General features: G+C 49.3%; 2 long non-coding RNA genes across 2 annotated transcripts; both read right to left on the bottom strand.

Moving 5' to 3' along the window:
- Window positions 1-49: 49 nt before the first annotated feature.
- Window positions 50-4,278, bottom strand: LOC136786499 (uncharacterized). The gene is made up of 3 exons (XR_010825359.1): window positions 3,416-4,278; window positions 2,923-3,161; window positions 50-2,331 (listed from the first exon to the last, which is right to left on the bottom strand). It is a non-coding gene; the product is annotated as an uncharacterized lncRNA (long non-coding RNA).
- Window positions 4,279-4,297: 19 nt separating this feature from the next.
- On the bottom strand, window positions 4,298-14,193 carry LOC136786498 (uncharacterized). Its single transcript, XR_010825358.1, has 5 exons — window positions 10,951-14,193; window positions 10,458-10,696; window positions 7,619-9,866; window positions 7,126-7,364; window positions 4,298-6,534 (listed from the first exon to the last, which is right to left on the bottom strand). It is a non-coding gene; the product is annotated as an uncharacterized lncRNA (long non-coding RNA).
- Between the last annotated feature and the right edge of the window lie 257 nt (window positions 14,194-14,450).

The following is a 14,450-nucleotide window of genomic DNA, read 5'->3' as shown; positions in this document are numbered from 1 at the left end:
GAGACACATTTAGCTCTGGGTACCAGCTGCAAAGACCTTCAGGGTGGGGACACCACACGTTTGGCCAACTTTCTGCAGAAGTGTATGCCTCGTAGCTACCCTTGCCTTCTCACCTCGGCATGCTTCTGCAAAAGATTTGGCTTCCTCCAAGAGAGATTTTTTCTTTGAGGATCCTAAACTCGGATTCCTCTGGGCTAGGTAACAGAGAATTTGGGCTACTTTGGACGGTGGTACATGCCCGCTAGCTACCTTTGCCTCCGCCACATTGTACTTTTCAAAACATTTTGCCTCTCTGCGGCAGTTCTGGACAAAAGCAGCGTACCCGTCTGGGGTAGCTACCTGAAGTTTGGCCAAATTGGGAATTATGTGCATGCCCAGTAGCTACCCGTTCCTCCTCCCAGGCATACTTTCTGAAATGTTTTGGCCTCTTCCAGAGAGAGAGGGACTTGTGGATTCAGTCCGCAGAACCCTTCAGGCTAGGTACCTGAGAACTTGGGCCAATTTTCGACGGAGGTGCATGCCAAGAGGCTTCTCTTGCCTCTGGATGATCTGGTTTGCCAAAACCTTGTGCCTACCTCCACATACAGATTTCCTTTGGGATCCTGCCCTCAGATCGCTTCAGGCTAGGTACCTGACAACTTTGCCCAATTTCCGACGGAGGTACCTGCCTGGGTACCTTCACTTCCCTTCGCTCATTTCTTTTCCAAACCTTTGGGGCTAGCTCCAAATACACAAATGCTTGTCAATACCAGCTGAAGACCCCTCCGTATTAAGTCCCTCACAATTTTGCCTCTACTTTGGAGGTAGCTGCATGCCTGCTACCTACCTTTGCTTCCTCCACAAAAGCTTCTCAAAATGTATGGGATTCTGCCTGAGAAACATTTAGCTCTGGGTACCAGCTGCAAAGCCCTTCAGGGTGGGGACACCACACGTTTGGCCAACTTTCTGCAGAAGTGTATGCCTCGTAGCTACCCTTGCCTTCTCACCTCGGCATGCTTCTGCAAAAGATTTGGCTTCCTCCAAGAGGGATTTTTGCTTTGAGGATCCTAAACTCGGATTCCTCTGGGCTAGGTAACAGAGAATTTGGGCTACTTTGGACGTTGGTCCATGCCCGCTAGCTACCTTTGCCTCCGCCACATTGTACTTTTCAAAACATTTTGCCACTCTGCGGCAGTTCTGGACAAAAGCAGCGTACCCGTCTGGGGTAGCTACCTGAAGTTTGGCCAAATTGGGAATTATGCGCATGCCCAGTAGCTACCCATTCCTCCTCCCAGGCATACTTTCTGAAATGTTTTGGCCTCTTCCAGAGAGAGAGGGACTTGTGGATTCGGTCCGCAGAACCCTTCAGGCTACATACGTGAGAACTTGGGCCAATTTATGGAGGGAGGTGCATGCCAAGAGGCTTCTCTTGCCTCTGGCTGATCTGGTTTGCCAAAACCTTGTGCCTACCTCCACATACAGATTTACTTTGGGATCCTGCCCTCAGATCGCTTCCGGTTAGGTTCCTGACAACTTTGCCCAATTTGAGATGGAGGTACCTGCCTGGGTACCTTCACTTCCCTTCGCTCATCTTGTTTTCCAAAACTTCTGGGCTAGCTCCAAATACACAACTGCTTCTCAATACCAGCTGAAGACCCCTCCACGTTACGTCTCTCTCAACTTTGGCCCTACGTTGGACGTAGCTCCATGCCTGCTACATACCTTTGCTTCCTCCACAAAAGCTGCTCAAGATGTTTGGGATTCTGCCTGAGACACATTTAGCTCTGGGTACCAGCTGCAAAGCCCTTCAGGGTACGGACACCACAGGTTTGGCCAAGTTTAGAGGGAAGTGTATGCCTGGTAGCTTCCCTTGCCTTCTCACCTTGGCATGCTTCTAGAAAAAAGATTTGGCTTCCTCCAAGAGAGATTTTTTCTTTGAGGATACTAAACTCGGATCCCTCTAGGCTAGGTAACAGAGAATTCTGGCTAATTTGGACGTTGGTACATGCCCGCTAGCTACCTTTGCCTCCACCACATTGTACTTAGGGAAAATTTTGCCTTACCTGCGTTAGTTCTGGAAAAGCAGCATACCCGTCTCTTATTTGTTACCTGCCTTTGTCTGCATGTCCTGTAGCTCTCACGGATTACCTCAAATTGCACGGAGCTTCCCCAGGTTTTTCTCCATTTGTTGAGGTCTGGTCCTCTTTGCCCCTTAATGGTCTTTCCAAGCATCTCTTTCAGCCTTTCCTTTTGGCATTCTCTGAACACAGCTGAAACCTCGGGTTGCTGCCTCAAACTCCTCCAAGGCTGTTGCTCTAATTCCTTTGTGTCCATCGGTGTACGTTCCCAACCCTGCAACAATGGAATAGACAGTCTTTGTTTCATTTTCTTTTGTCTGGTTGTTTCTTTTCATTATGACCTTTTCTTTCTTTGGTCTTTCCTTCAATCCTACCACTTTTGATAGTTTGAATCCTCCTCTTAGTTTTGTTGTTTCTTTGCTTTTTTCAGACATCAGCACCCCACCCCATTTTCCTTGTGCACTGCCTCCCTCACAGAATCCTACAATGGCTGGGGTTGGAAGAGACCTTGAAGACCATCCAGCTCGAGCCCACCTGCACTGGTGCCCCAGGACCCTGTTGGGAGCCGCACGTCTGGGCTGGGGCCAGCTCTGCCTTGGGGCTGACTGAGGCTGTGCCTGTCAGCCCTGCAGTGGGACATGGCGGTTGCCTAGCACCACTCTGGGTCACAATATGCACTGCCCCTGACAGCACAGGGCTGCCATGTGGTCACGGTCCCTGTCCTTGGCTTCCCAAGGAGCTGGGTCCCCATGCTTGGTCCTGAGCAAGGTGGTGCATGTGCGAGTCCATGAGCCCCCAAGTGCCACAGTGCAGACTTCTCACTCTTTCCCCTGGAGATGAACACTCTCTTTTGGTTCCACCATACCTGTGCCCCTGAGAAGTTCCACACCCACGACGTCCATGGCCCAGCTCTCTCAAGCTCACCGCTGGGCTGTCCTGCCCCAGGGGGTCCTGCCAGGTGCCTGGAGCACACTGGAAAAGTTTGGCCTACATGCCTTAGTTCTGAACAAAAGCAGCATACCCAGGCTGTGACAAACCCTCTTTGCGCATCAGAACAGAATCCTGAAGTCTGCCGTGCCCAAAGTGAAACCTTTTTCTTCATTCCTTGTAAAATAAACATTAAAGTTAACTCTTAATAAGATAATGAGATTAAGGAAGTACATGCTAAACATAGAAGACTATAATACTCAACTTTTTGCCCAAATTACGCTCATTGTCATCCCAGGCTGGGACAGATAAGCTAGGATATAAAAGTGTTAGGAGGTAGTGGTAAAAAAATTAATGATAGCAAAACCCTAGAGTGAGGAAAAAAGGGAGAGCTGGGGGGTTGGGGAGGAGAAGAAAAATTGAAAACCTACAAGAGGCAGGCAATGTTCTGTGCTCCTTCTCCACCAAGACAGGGACACCTCCTTGGTAAGCTCTGTACCTTCACCTTCACTTTGGTGAGGAATACCTGCGATAGCATTTATACGTTAAATAAACATATTAACTTCCTTGTGGGTTAGTGGCATAGATTCATTTTAGCTGCCTATCGGGTCAGTGGAATAGACCCACAAGAAAGAGGACAATCCCTTGTCATTAAGACGTCAGGATTCTCCGATTTGGCTGCATCTGTTCAAAAACCAGCCTGCATACAAGCGATGCAGGAGAAGGATCTCTTCCGGAGATCCCCAAAGCTAGCCCTGATTCAGCTGGCAAGGTTAACTCCCCCTTAACTGTAGCCTCCCACACAGCATAAAGACACACGTAGCTAGTCTCCAAGACCACATACAAACTGCCTGTGCTATGAATGCTGCCCTGGATGCCACACAGATGGCTGATCTGGTTTGCCAAAACCTTGTGCCTACCTCCACATACAGATTTACTTTGGGATCCTGCCCTCAGATCGCTTCAGGGGAGGTACCTGACAACTTTGCCCAATTTGGGACGGAGGTACCTGCCTGGGTACCTTCACTTCCCTTCGCTCATCTTCTTTTCCAAAACTTTGGGGCTAGCTCCAAATACACAACTGCTTGTCAATACCAGCTGAAGACCCCTCCGTATTAAGTCCCTCACAATTTTGCCTCTACTTTGGAGGTAGCTGCATGCCTGCTAGCTACCTTTGCTTCCTCCACAAAAGCTTCTCAAAATGTATGGGATTCTGCCTGAGACACATTTAGCTCTGGGTACCAGCTGCAAAGCCCTTCAGGGTGGGGACACCACACGTTTGGCCAACTTTCTGCAGAAGTGTATGTCTCGTAGCTACCCTTGCCTTCTCACCTCGGCATGCTTCTGCAAAAGATTTGGCTTCCTCCAAGAGAGATTTTTTCTTTGAGGATCCTAAACTCGGATTCCTCTGGGCTAGGTAACAGAGAATTTGGGCTACTTTGGACGGTGGTACATGCCCGCTAGCTACCTTTGCCTCCGCCACATTGTACTTTTCAAAACATTTTGCCTCTCTGCGGCAGTTCTGGACAAAAGCAGCGTACCCGTCTGGGGTAGCTACCTGAAGTTTGGCCAAATTGGGAATTATGTGCATGCCCAGTAGCTACCCGTTCCTCCTCCCAGGCATACTTTCTGAAATGTTTTGGCCTCTTCCAGAGAGAGAGGGACTTGTGGATTCAGTCCGCAGAACCCTTCAGGCTAGGTACCTGAGAACTTGGGCCAATTTTCGACGGAGGTGCATGCCAAGAGGCTTCTCTTGCCTCTGGATGATCTGGTTTGCCAAAACCTTGTGCCTACCTCCACATACAGATTTCCTTTGGGATCCTGCCCTCAGATCGCTTCAGGCTAGGTACCTGACAACTTTGCCCAGTTTGGGACGGAGGTACCTGCCTGGGTACCTTCACTTCCCTTCGCTCATTTCTTTTCCAAACCTTTGGGGCTAGCTCCAAATACACAAATGCTTGTCAATACCAGCTGAAGACCCCTCCGTATTAAGTCCCTCACAATTTTGCCTCTACTTTGGAGGTAGCTGCATGCCTGCTACCTACCTTTGCTTCCTCCACAAAAGCTTCTCAAAATGTATGGGATTCTGCCTGAGAAACATTTAGCTCTGGGTACCAGCTGCAAAGCCCTTCAGGGTGGGGACACCACACGTTTGGCCAACTTTCTGCAGAAGTGTATGCCTCGTAGCTACCCTTGCCTTCTCACCTCGGCATGCTTCTGCAAAAGATTTGGCTTCCTCCAAGAGGGATTTTTGCTTTGAGGATCCTAAACTCGGATTCCTCTGGGCTAGGTAACAGAGAATTTGGGCTACTTTGGACGGTGGTCCATGCCCGCTAGCTACCTTTGCCTCCGCCACATTGTACTTTTCAAAACATTTTGCCACTCTGCGGCAGTTCTGGACAAAAGCAGCGTACCCGTCTGGGGTAGCTACCTGAAGTTTGGCCAAATTGGGAATTATGCGCATGCCCAGTAGCTACCCATTCCTCCTCCCAGGCATACTTTCTGAAATGTTTTGGCCTCTTCCAGAGAGAGAGGGACTTGTGGATTCGGTCCGCAGAACCCTTCAGGCTACATACGTGAGAACTTGGGCCAATTTATGGAGGGAGGTGCATGCCAAGAGGCTTCTCTTGCCTCTGGCTGATCTGGTTTGCCAAAACCTTGTGCCTACCTCCACATACAGATTTACTTTGGGATCCTGCCCTCAGATCGCTTCCGGTTAGGTTCCTGACAACTTTGCCCAATTTGAGATGGAGGTACCTGCCTGGGTACCTTCACTTCCCTTCGCTCATCTTGTTTTCCAAAACTTCTGGGCTAGCTCCAAATACACAACTGCTTGTCAATAGCAGCTGAAGACCCCTCCACGTTACATCTCTCTCAACTTTGGCCCTACTTTGGACATAGCTCCATACCTGCTAGCTACCTTTGCTTCCTCAACAAAAGCTGCTCAAGATGTTTGGGATTCTGCCTGAGACACATTTAGCTCTGGGTACCAGCTGCAAAGCCCTTCAGGGTACGGACACCACAGGTTTGGCCAAGTTTAGAGGGAAGTGTATGCCTGGTAGCTTCCCTTGCCTTCTCACCTTGGCATGCTTCTAGAAAAAAGATTTGGCTTCCTCCAAGAGAGATTTTTTCTTTGAGGATACTAAACTCGGATCCCTGTAGGCTAGGTAACAGAGAATTCTGGCTAATTTGGACGTTGGTACATGCCCGCTAGCTACCTTTGCCTCCACCACATTGTACTTAGGGAAAATTTTGCCTTACCTGCGTTAGTTCTGGAAAAGCAGCATACCCGTCTCTTATTTGTTACCTGCCTGTGTCTGCATGGCCTGTAGCTCTCACGGATTACCTCAAATTGCACGGAGCTTCCCCAGGTTTTTCTCCATTTGTTGAGGTCTGGTCCTCTTTGCCCCTTAATGCTCTTTCCAAGCATCTCTTTCAGCCTTTCCTTTTGGCATTCTCTGAACACAGCTGAAACCTCGGGTTGCTGCCTCAAACTCCTCCAAGGCTGTTGCTCTAATTCCTTTGTGTCCATCGGTGTACGTTCCCAACCCTGCAACAATGGAATAGACAGTCTTTGTTTCATTTTCTTTTGTCTGGTTGTTTCTTTTCATTATGACCTTTTCTTTCTTTGGTCTTTCCTTCAATCCTACCACTTTTGATAGTTTGAATCCTCCTCTTAGTTTTGTTGTTTCTTTGCTTTTTTCAGACATCAGCACCCCACCCCATTTTCCTTGTGCACTGCCTCCCTCACAGAATCCTACAATGGCTGGGGTTGGAAGAGACCTTGAAGACCATCCAGCTCGAGCCCACCTGCACTGGTGCCCCATGACCCTGTTGGGAGCCGCACGTCTGGGCTGGGGCCAGCTCTGCCTTGGGGCTGACTGAGGCTGTGCCTGTCAGCCCTGCAGTGGGACATGGCGGTTGCCTAGCACCACTCTGGGTCACAATATGCACTGCCCCTGACAGCACAGGGCTGCCATGTGGTCACGGTCCCTGTCCTTGGCTTCCCAAGGAGCTGGGTCCCCATGCTTGGTCCTGAGCAAGGTGGTGCATGTGCGAGTCCATGAGCCCCCAAGTGCCACAGTGCGGACTTCTCACTCTTTCCCCTGGATATGAACACTCTCTTTTGGTTCCACCATACCTGTGCCCCTGAGAAGTTCCATACCCACGACGTCCATGGCCCAGCTCTCTCAAGCTCACCGCTGGGCTGTCCTGCCCCAGGAGGTCCTGCCAGGTGCCTGGAGCACACTGGAAAAGTTTGGCCTACATGCCTTAGTTCTGAACAAAAGCAGCATACCCAGGCTGTGACAAACCCTCTTTGCGCATCAGAACAGAATCCTGAAGTCTGCCGTGCCCAAAGTGAAACCTTTTTCTTCATTCCTTGTAAAATAAACATTAAAGTTAACTCTTAATAAGATAATGAGATTAAGGAAGTACATGCTAAACATAGAAGACTATAATACTCAACTTTTTGCCCAAATTACGCTCATTGTCATCCCAGGCTGGGACAGATAAGCTAGGATATAAAAGTGTTAGGAGGTAGTGGTAAAAAAATTAATGATAGCAAAACCCTAGAGTGAGGAAAAAAGGGAGAGCTGGGGGGTTGGGGGGGAGAAGAAAAATTGAAAACCTACAAGAGGCAGGCAATGTTCTGTGCTCCTTCTCCACCAAGACAGGGACACCTCCTTGGTAAGCTCTGCACCTTCACCTTCACTTTGGTGAGGAATACCTGCGATAGCATTTATACGTTAAATAAACATATTAACTTCCTTGTGGGTTAGTGGCATAGATTCATTTTAGCTGCCTATCGGGTCAGTGGAATAGACCCACAAGAAAGAGGACAATCCCTTGTCATTAAGACGTCAGGATTCTCCGATTTGGCTGCATCTGTTCAAAAACCAGCCTGCATACAAGCGATGCAGGAGAAGGATCTCTTCCGGAGATCCCCAAAGCTAGCCCTGATTCAGCTGGCAAGGTTAACTCCCCCTTAACTGTAGCCTCCCACACAGCATAAAGACACACGTAGCTCCTCTCCAAGACCACATACAAACTGCCTGTGCTATGAATGCTGCCCTGGATGCCACACAGATGGCTGATCTGGTTTGCCAAAACCTTGTGCCTACCTCCACATACAGATTTACTTTGGGATCCTGCCCTCAGATCGCTTCAGGGGAGGTACCTGACAACTTTGCCCAATTTGGGACGGAGGTACCTGCCTGGGTACCTTCACTTCCCTTCGCTCATCTTCTTTTCCAAAACTTTGGGGCTAGCTCCAAATACACAACTGCTTGTCAATACCAGCTGAAGACCCCTCCGTATTAAGTCCCTCACAATTTTGCCTCTACTTTGGAGGTAGCTGCATGCCTGCTAGCTACCTTTGCTTCCTCCACAAAAGCTTCTCAAAATGTATGGGATTCTGCCTGAGACACATTTAGCTCTGGGTACCAGCTGCAAAGCCCTTCAGGGTGGGGACACCACACGTTTGGCCAACTTTCTGCAGAAGTGTATGCCTCGTAGCTACCCTTGCCTTCTCACCTCGGCATGCTTCTGCAAAAGATTTGGCTTCCTCCAAGAGAGATTTTTTCTTTGAGGATCCTAAACTCGGATTCCTCTGGGCTAGGTAACAGAGAATTTGGGCTACTTTGGACGGTGGTACATGCCCGCTAGCTACCTTTGCCTCCGCCACATTGTACTTTTCAAAATATTTCGCCTCTCTGCGGCAGTTCTGGACAAAAGCAGCGTACCCGTCTGGGGTAGCTACCTGAAGTTTGGCCAAATTGGGAATTATGTGCATGCCCAGTAGCTACCCATTCCTCCTCCCAGGCATACTTTCTGAAATGTTTTGGCCTCTTCCAGAGAGAGAGGGACTTGTGGATTCGGTCCGCAGAACCCTTCAGGCTAGGTACCTGAGAACTTGGGCCAATTTTCGACAGAGGTGGTGCATGCCAAGAGGCTTCTCTTGCCTCTGGCTGATCTGGTTTGCCAAAACCTTGTGCCTACCTCCACATACAGATTTACTTTGGGATCCTGCCCTCAGATCGCTTCAGGCTAGGTACCTGACAACTTTGCCCAATTTGGGACGGAGGTACCTGCCTGGGTACCTTCACTTCCCTTCGCTCATCTTCTTTTCCAAAACTTTGGGGCTAGCTCCAAATACACAACTGCTTCTCAATACCAGCTGAAGACCCCTCCACGTTACGTCTCTCTCAACTTTGGCCCTACGTTGGACGTAGCTCCATGCCTGCTACATACCTTTGCTTCCTCCACAAAAGCTGCTCAAGATGTTTGGGATTCTGCCTGAGACACATTTAGCTCTGGGTACCAGCTGCAAAGCCCTTCAGGGTACGGACACCACAGGTTTGGCCAAGTTTAGAGGGAAGTGTATGCCTGGTAGCTTCCCTTGCCTTCTCACCTTGGCATGCTTCTAGAAAAAAGATTTGGCTTCCTCCAAGAGAGATTTTTTCTTTGAGGATACTAAACTCGGATCCCTCTAGGCTAGGTAACAGAGAATTCTGGCTAATTTGGACGTTGGTACATGCCCGCTAGCTACCTTTGCCTCCACCACATTGTACTTAGGGAAAATTTTGCCTTACCTGCGTTAGTTCTGGAAAAGCAGCATACCCGTCTCTTATTTGTTACCTGCCTTTGTCTGCATGTCCTGTAGCTCTCACGGATTACCTCAAATTGCACGGAGCTTCCCCAGGTTTTTCTCCATTTGTTGAGGTCTGGTCCTCTTTGCCCCTTAATGCTCTTTCCAAGCATCTCTTTCAGCCTTTCCTTTTGGCATTCTCTGAACACAGCTGAAACCTCGGGTTGCTGCCTCAAACTCCTCCAAGGCTGTTGCTCTAATTCCTTTGTGTCCATCGGTGTACGTTCCCAACCCTGCAACAATGGAATAGACAGTCTTTGTTTCATTTTCTTTTGTCTGGTTGTTTCTTTTCATTATGACCTTTTCTTTCTTTGGTCTTTCCTTCAATCCTACCACTTTTGATAGTTTGAATCCTCCTCTTAGTTTTGTTGTTTCTTTGCTTTTTTCAGACATCAGCACCCCACCCCATTTTCCTTGTGCACTGCCTCCCTCACAGAATCCTACAATGGCTGGGGTTGGAAGAGACCTTGAAGACCATCCAGCTCGAGCCCACCTGCACTGGTGCCCCAGGACCCTGTTGGGAGCCGCACGTCTGGGCTGGGGCCAGCTCTGCCTTGGGGCTGACTGAGGCTGTGCCTGTCAGCCCTGCAGTGGGACATGGCGGTTGCCTAGCACCACTCTGGGTCACAATATGCACTGCCCCTGACAGCACAGGGCTGCCATGTGGTCACGGTCCCTGTCCTTGGCTTCCCAAGGAGCTGGGTCCCCATGCTTGGTCCTGAGCAAGGTGGTGCATGTGCGAGTCCATGAGCCCCCAAGTGCCACAGTGCGGACTTCTCACTCTTTCCCCTGGAGATGAACACTCTCTTTTGGTTCCACCATACCTGTGCCCCTGAGAAGTTCCACACCCACGACGTCCATGGCCCAGCTCTCTCAAGCTCACCGCTGGGCTGTCCTGCCCCAGGGGGTCCTGCCAGGTGCCTGGAGCACACTGGAAAAGTTTGGCCTACATGCCTTAGTTCTGAACAAAAGCAGCATACCCAGGCTGTGACAAACCCTCTTTGCGCATCAGAACAGAATCCTGAAGTCTGCCGTGCCCAAAGTGAAACCTTTTTCTTCATTCCTTGTAAAATAAACATTAAAGTTAACTCTTAATAAGATAATGAGATTAAGGAAGTACATGCTAAACATAGAAGACTATAATACTCAACTTTTTGCCCAAATTACGCTCATTGTCATCCCAGGCTGGGACAGATAAGCTAGGATATAAAAGTGTTAGGAGGTAGTGGTAAAAAAATTAATGATAGCAAAACCCTAGAGTGAGGAAAAAAGGGAGAGCTGGGGGGTTGGGGGGGAGAAGAAAAATTGAAAACCTACAAGAGGCAGGCAATGTTCTGTGCTCCTTCTCCACCAAGACAGGGACACCTCCTTGGTAAGCTCTGTACCTTCACCTTCACTTTGGTGAGGAATACCTGCGATAGCATTTATACGTTAAATAAACATATTAACTTCCTTGTGGGTTAGTGGCATAGATTCATTTTAGCTGCCTATCGGGTCAGTGGAATAGACCCACAAGAAAGAGGACAATCCCTTGTCATTAAGACGTCAGGATTCTCCGATTTGGCTGCATCTGTTCAAAAACCAGCCTGCATACAAGCGATGCAGGAGAAGGATCTCTTCCGGAGATCCCCAAAGCTAGCCCTGATTCAGCTGGCAAGGTTAACTCCCCCTTAACTGTAGCCTCCCACACAGCATAAAGACACACGTAGCTAGTCTCCAAGACCACATACAAACTGCCTGTGCTATGAATGCTGCCCTGGATGCCACACAGATGGCTGATCTGGTTTGCCAAAACCTTGTGCCTACCTCCACATACAGATTTACTTTGGGATCCTGCCCTCAGATCGCTTCAGGCTAGGTACCTGACAACTTTGCCCAATTTCCGACGGAGGTACCTGCCTGGGTACCTTCACTTCCCTTCGCTCATCTTCTTTTCCAAAACTTTGGGGCTAGCTCCAAATACACAACTGCTTGTCAATACCAGCTGAAGACCCCTCCGTATTAAGTCCCTCACAATTTTGCCTCTACTTTGGAGGTAGCTGCATGCCTGCTAGCTACCTTTGCTTCCTCCACAAAAGCTTCTCAAAATGTATGGGATTCTGCCTGAGACACATTTAGCTCTGGGTACCAGCTGCAAAGCCCTTCAGGGTGGGGACACCACACGTTTGGCCAACTTTCTGCAGAAGTGTATGCCTCGTAGCTACCCTTGCCTTCTCACCTCGGCATGCTTCTGCAAAAGATTTGGCTTCCTCCAAGAGAGATTTTTTCTTTGAGGATCCTAAACTCGGATTCCTCTGGGCTAGGTAACAGAGAATTTGGGCTACTTTGGACGGTGGTACATGCCCGCTAGCTACCTTTGCCTCCGCCACATTGTACTTTTCAAAACATTTTGCCTCTCTGCGGCAGTTCTGGACAAAAGCAGCGTACCCGTCTGGGGTAGCTACCTGAAGTTTGGCCAAATTGGGAATTATGTGCATGCCCAGTAGCTACCCGTTCCTCCTCCCAGGCATACTTTCTGAAATGTTTTGGCCTCTTCCAGAGAGAGAGGGACTTGTGGATTCAGTCCGCAGAACCCTTCAGGCTAGGTACCTGAGAACTTGGGCCAATTTTCGACGGAGGTGCATGCCAAGAGGCTTCTCTTGCCTCTGGATGATCTGGTTTGCCAAAACCTTGTGCCTACCTCCACATACAGATTTCCTTTGGGATCCTGCCCTCAGATCGCTTCAGGCTAGGTACCTGACAACTTTGCCCAGTTTGGGACGGAGGTACCTGCCTGGGTACCTTCACTTCCCTTCGCTCATTTCTTTTCCAAACCTTTGGGGCTAGCTCCAAATACACAAATGCTTGTCAATACCAGCTGAAGACCCCTCCGTATTAAGTCCCTCACAATTTTGCCTCTACTTTGGAGGTAGCTGCATGCCTGCTACCTACCTTTGCTTCCTCCACAAAAGCTTCTCAAAATGTATGGGATTCTGCCTGAGAAACATTTAGCTCTGGGTACCAGCTGCAAAGCCCTTCAGGGTGGGGACACCACACGTTTGGCCAACTTTCTGCAGAAGTGTATGCCTCGTAGCTACCCTTGCCTTCTCACCTCGGCATGCTTCTGCAAAAGATTTGGCTTCCTCCAAGAGGGATTTTTGCTTTGAGGATCCTAAACTCGGATTCCTCTGGGCTAGGTAACAGAGAATTTGGGCTACTTTGGACGGTGGTCCATGCCCGCTAGCTACCTTTGCCTCCGCCACATTGTACTTTTCAAAACATTTTGCCACTCTGCGGCAGTTCTGGACAAAAGCAGCGTACCCGTCTGGGGTAGCTACCTGAAGTTTGGCCAAATTGGGAATTATGCGCATGCCCAGTAGCTACCCATTCCTCCTCCCAGGCATACTTTCTGAAATGTTTTGGCCTCTTCCAGAGAGAGAGGGACTTGTGGATTCGGTCCGCAGAACCCTTCAGGCTACATACGTGAGAACTTGGGCCAATTTATGGAGGGAGGTGCATGCCAAGAGGCTTCTCTTGCCTCTGGCTGATCTGGTTTGCCAAAACCTTGTGCCTACCTCCACATACAGATTTACTTTGGGATCCTGCCCTCAGATCGCTTCCGGTTAGGTTCCTGACAACTTTGCCCAATTTGAGATGGAGGTACCTGCCTGGGTACCTTCACTTCCCTTCCCTCATCTTGTTTTCCAAAACTTCTGGGCTAGCTCCAAATACACAACTGCTTGTCAATAGCAGCTGAAGACCCCTCCACGTTACGTCTCTCTCAACTTTGGCCCTACTTTGGACATAGCTCCATACCTGCTAGCTACCTTTGCTTCCTCAACAAAAGCTGCTCAAGATGTTTGGGATTCTGCCTGAGACACATTTAGCTCTGGGTACCAGCTGCAAAGCCCTTCAGGGTACGGACACCACAGGTTTGGCCAAGTTTAGAGGGAAGTGTATGCCTGGTAGCTTCCCTTGCCTTCTCACCTTGGCATGCTTCTAGAAAAAAGATTTGGCTTCCTCCAAGAGAGATTTTTTCTTTGAGGATACTAAACTCGGATCCCTCTAGGCTAGGTAACAGAGAATTCTGGCTTATTTGGACGTTGGTACATGCCCGCTAGCTACCTTTGCCTCCACCACATTGTACTTAGGGAAAATTTTGCCTTACCTGCGTTAGTTCTGGAAAAGCAGCATACCCGTCTCTTATTTGTTACCTGCCTGTGTCTGCATGGCCTGTAGCTCTCACGGATTACCTCAAATTGCACGGAGCTTCCCCAGGTTTTTCTCCATTTGTTGAGGTCTGGTCCTCTTTGCCCCTTAATGCTCTTTCCAAGCATCTCTTTCAGCCTTTCCTTTTGGCATTCTCTGAACACAGCTGAAACCTCGGGTTGCTGCCTCAAACTCCTCCAAGGCTGTTGCTCTAATTCCTTTGTGTCCATCGGTGTACGTTCCCAACCCTGCAACAATGGAATAGACAGTCTTTGTTTCATTTTCTTTTGTCTGGTTGTTTCTTTTCATTATGACCTTTTCTTTCTTTGGTCTTTCCTTCAATCCTACCACTTTTGATAGTTTGAATCCTCCTCTTAGTTTTGTTGTTTCTTTGCTTTCTTCAGACATCAGCACCCCACCCCATTTTCCTTGTGCACTGCCTCCCTCATAGAATCCTACAATGCCTGGGGTTGGAAGGGACCTTAAAGACCATCCAGCTCGAGCCCACCTGCACTGGTGCCCCAGGACCCTGTTGGGAGCCGCACGTCTGGGCTGGGGCCAGCTCTGCCTTGGGGCTGACTGAGGCTGTGCCTGTCAGCCCTGCAGTGGGACATGGCGGTTGCCTAGCA

Source organism: Anser cygnoides, chromosome 16 (assembly GCF_040182565.1).
Source record: "Anser cygnoides isolate HZ-2024a breed goose chromosome 16, Taihu_goose_T2T_genome, whole genome shotgun sequence".
Taxonomy (NCBI): Eukaryota; Metazoa; Chordata; class Aves; order Anseriformes; family Anatidae; genus Anser; species Anser cygnoides.
The sequence above is the reverse complement of the archived record's forward strand: the minus strand, read 5'-3'. Positions and strand labels throughout refer to the sequence as shown.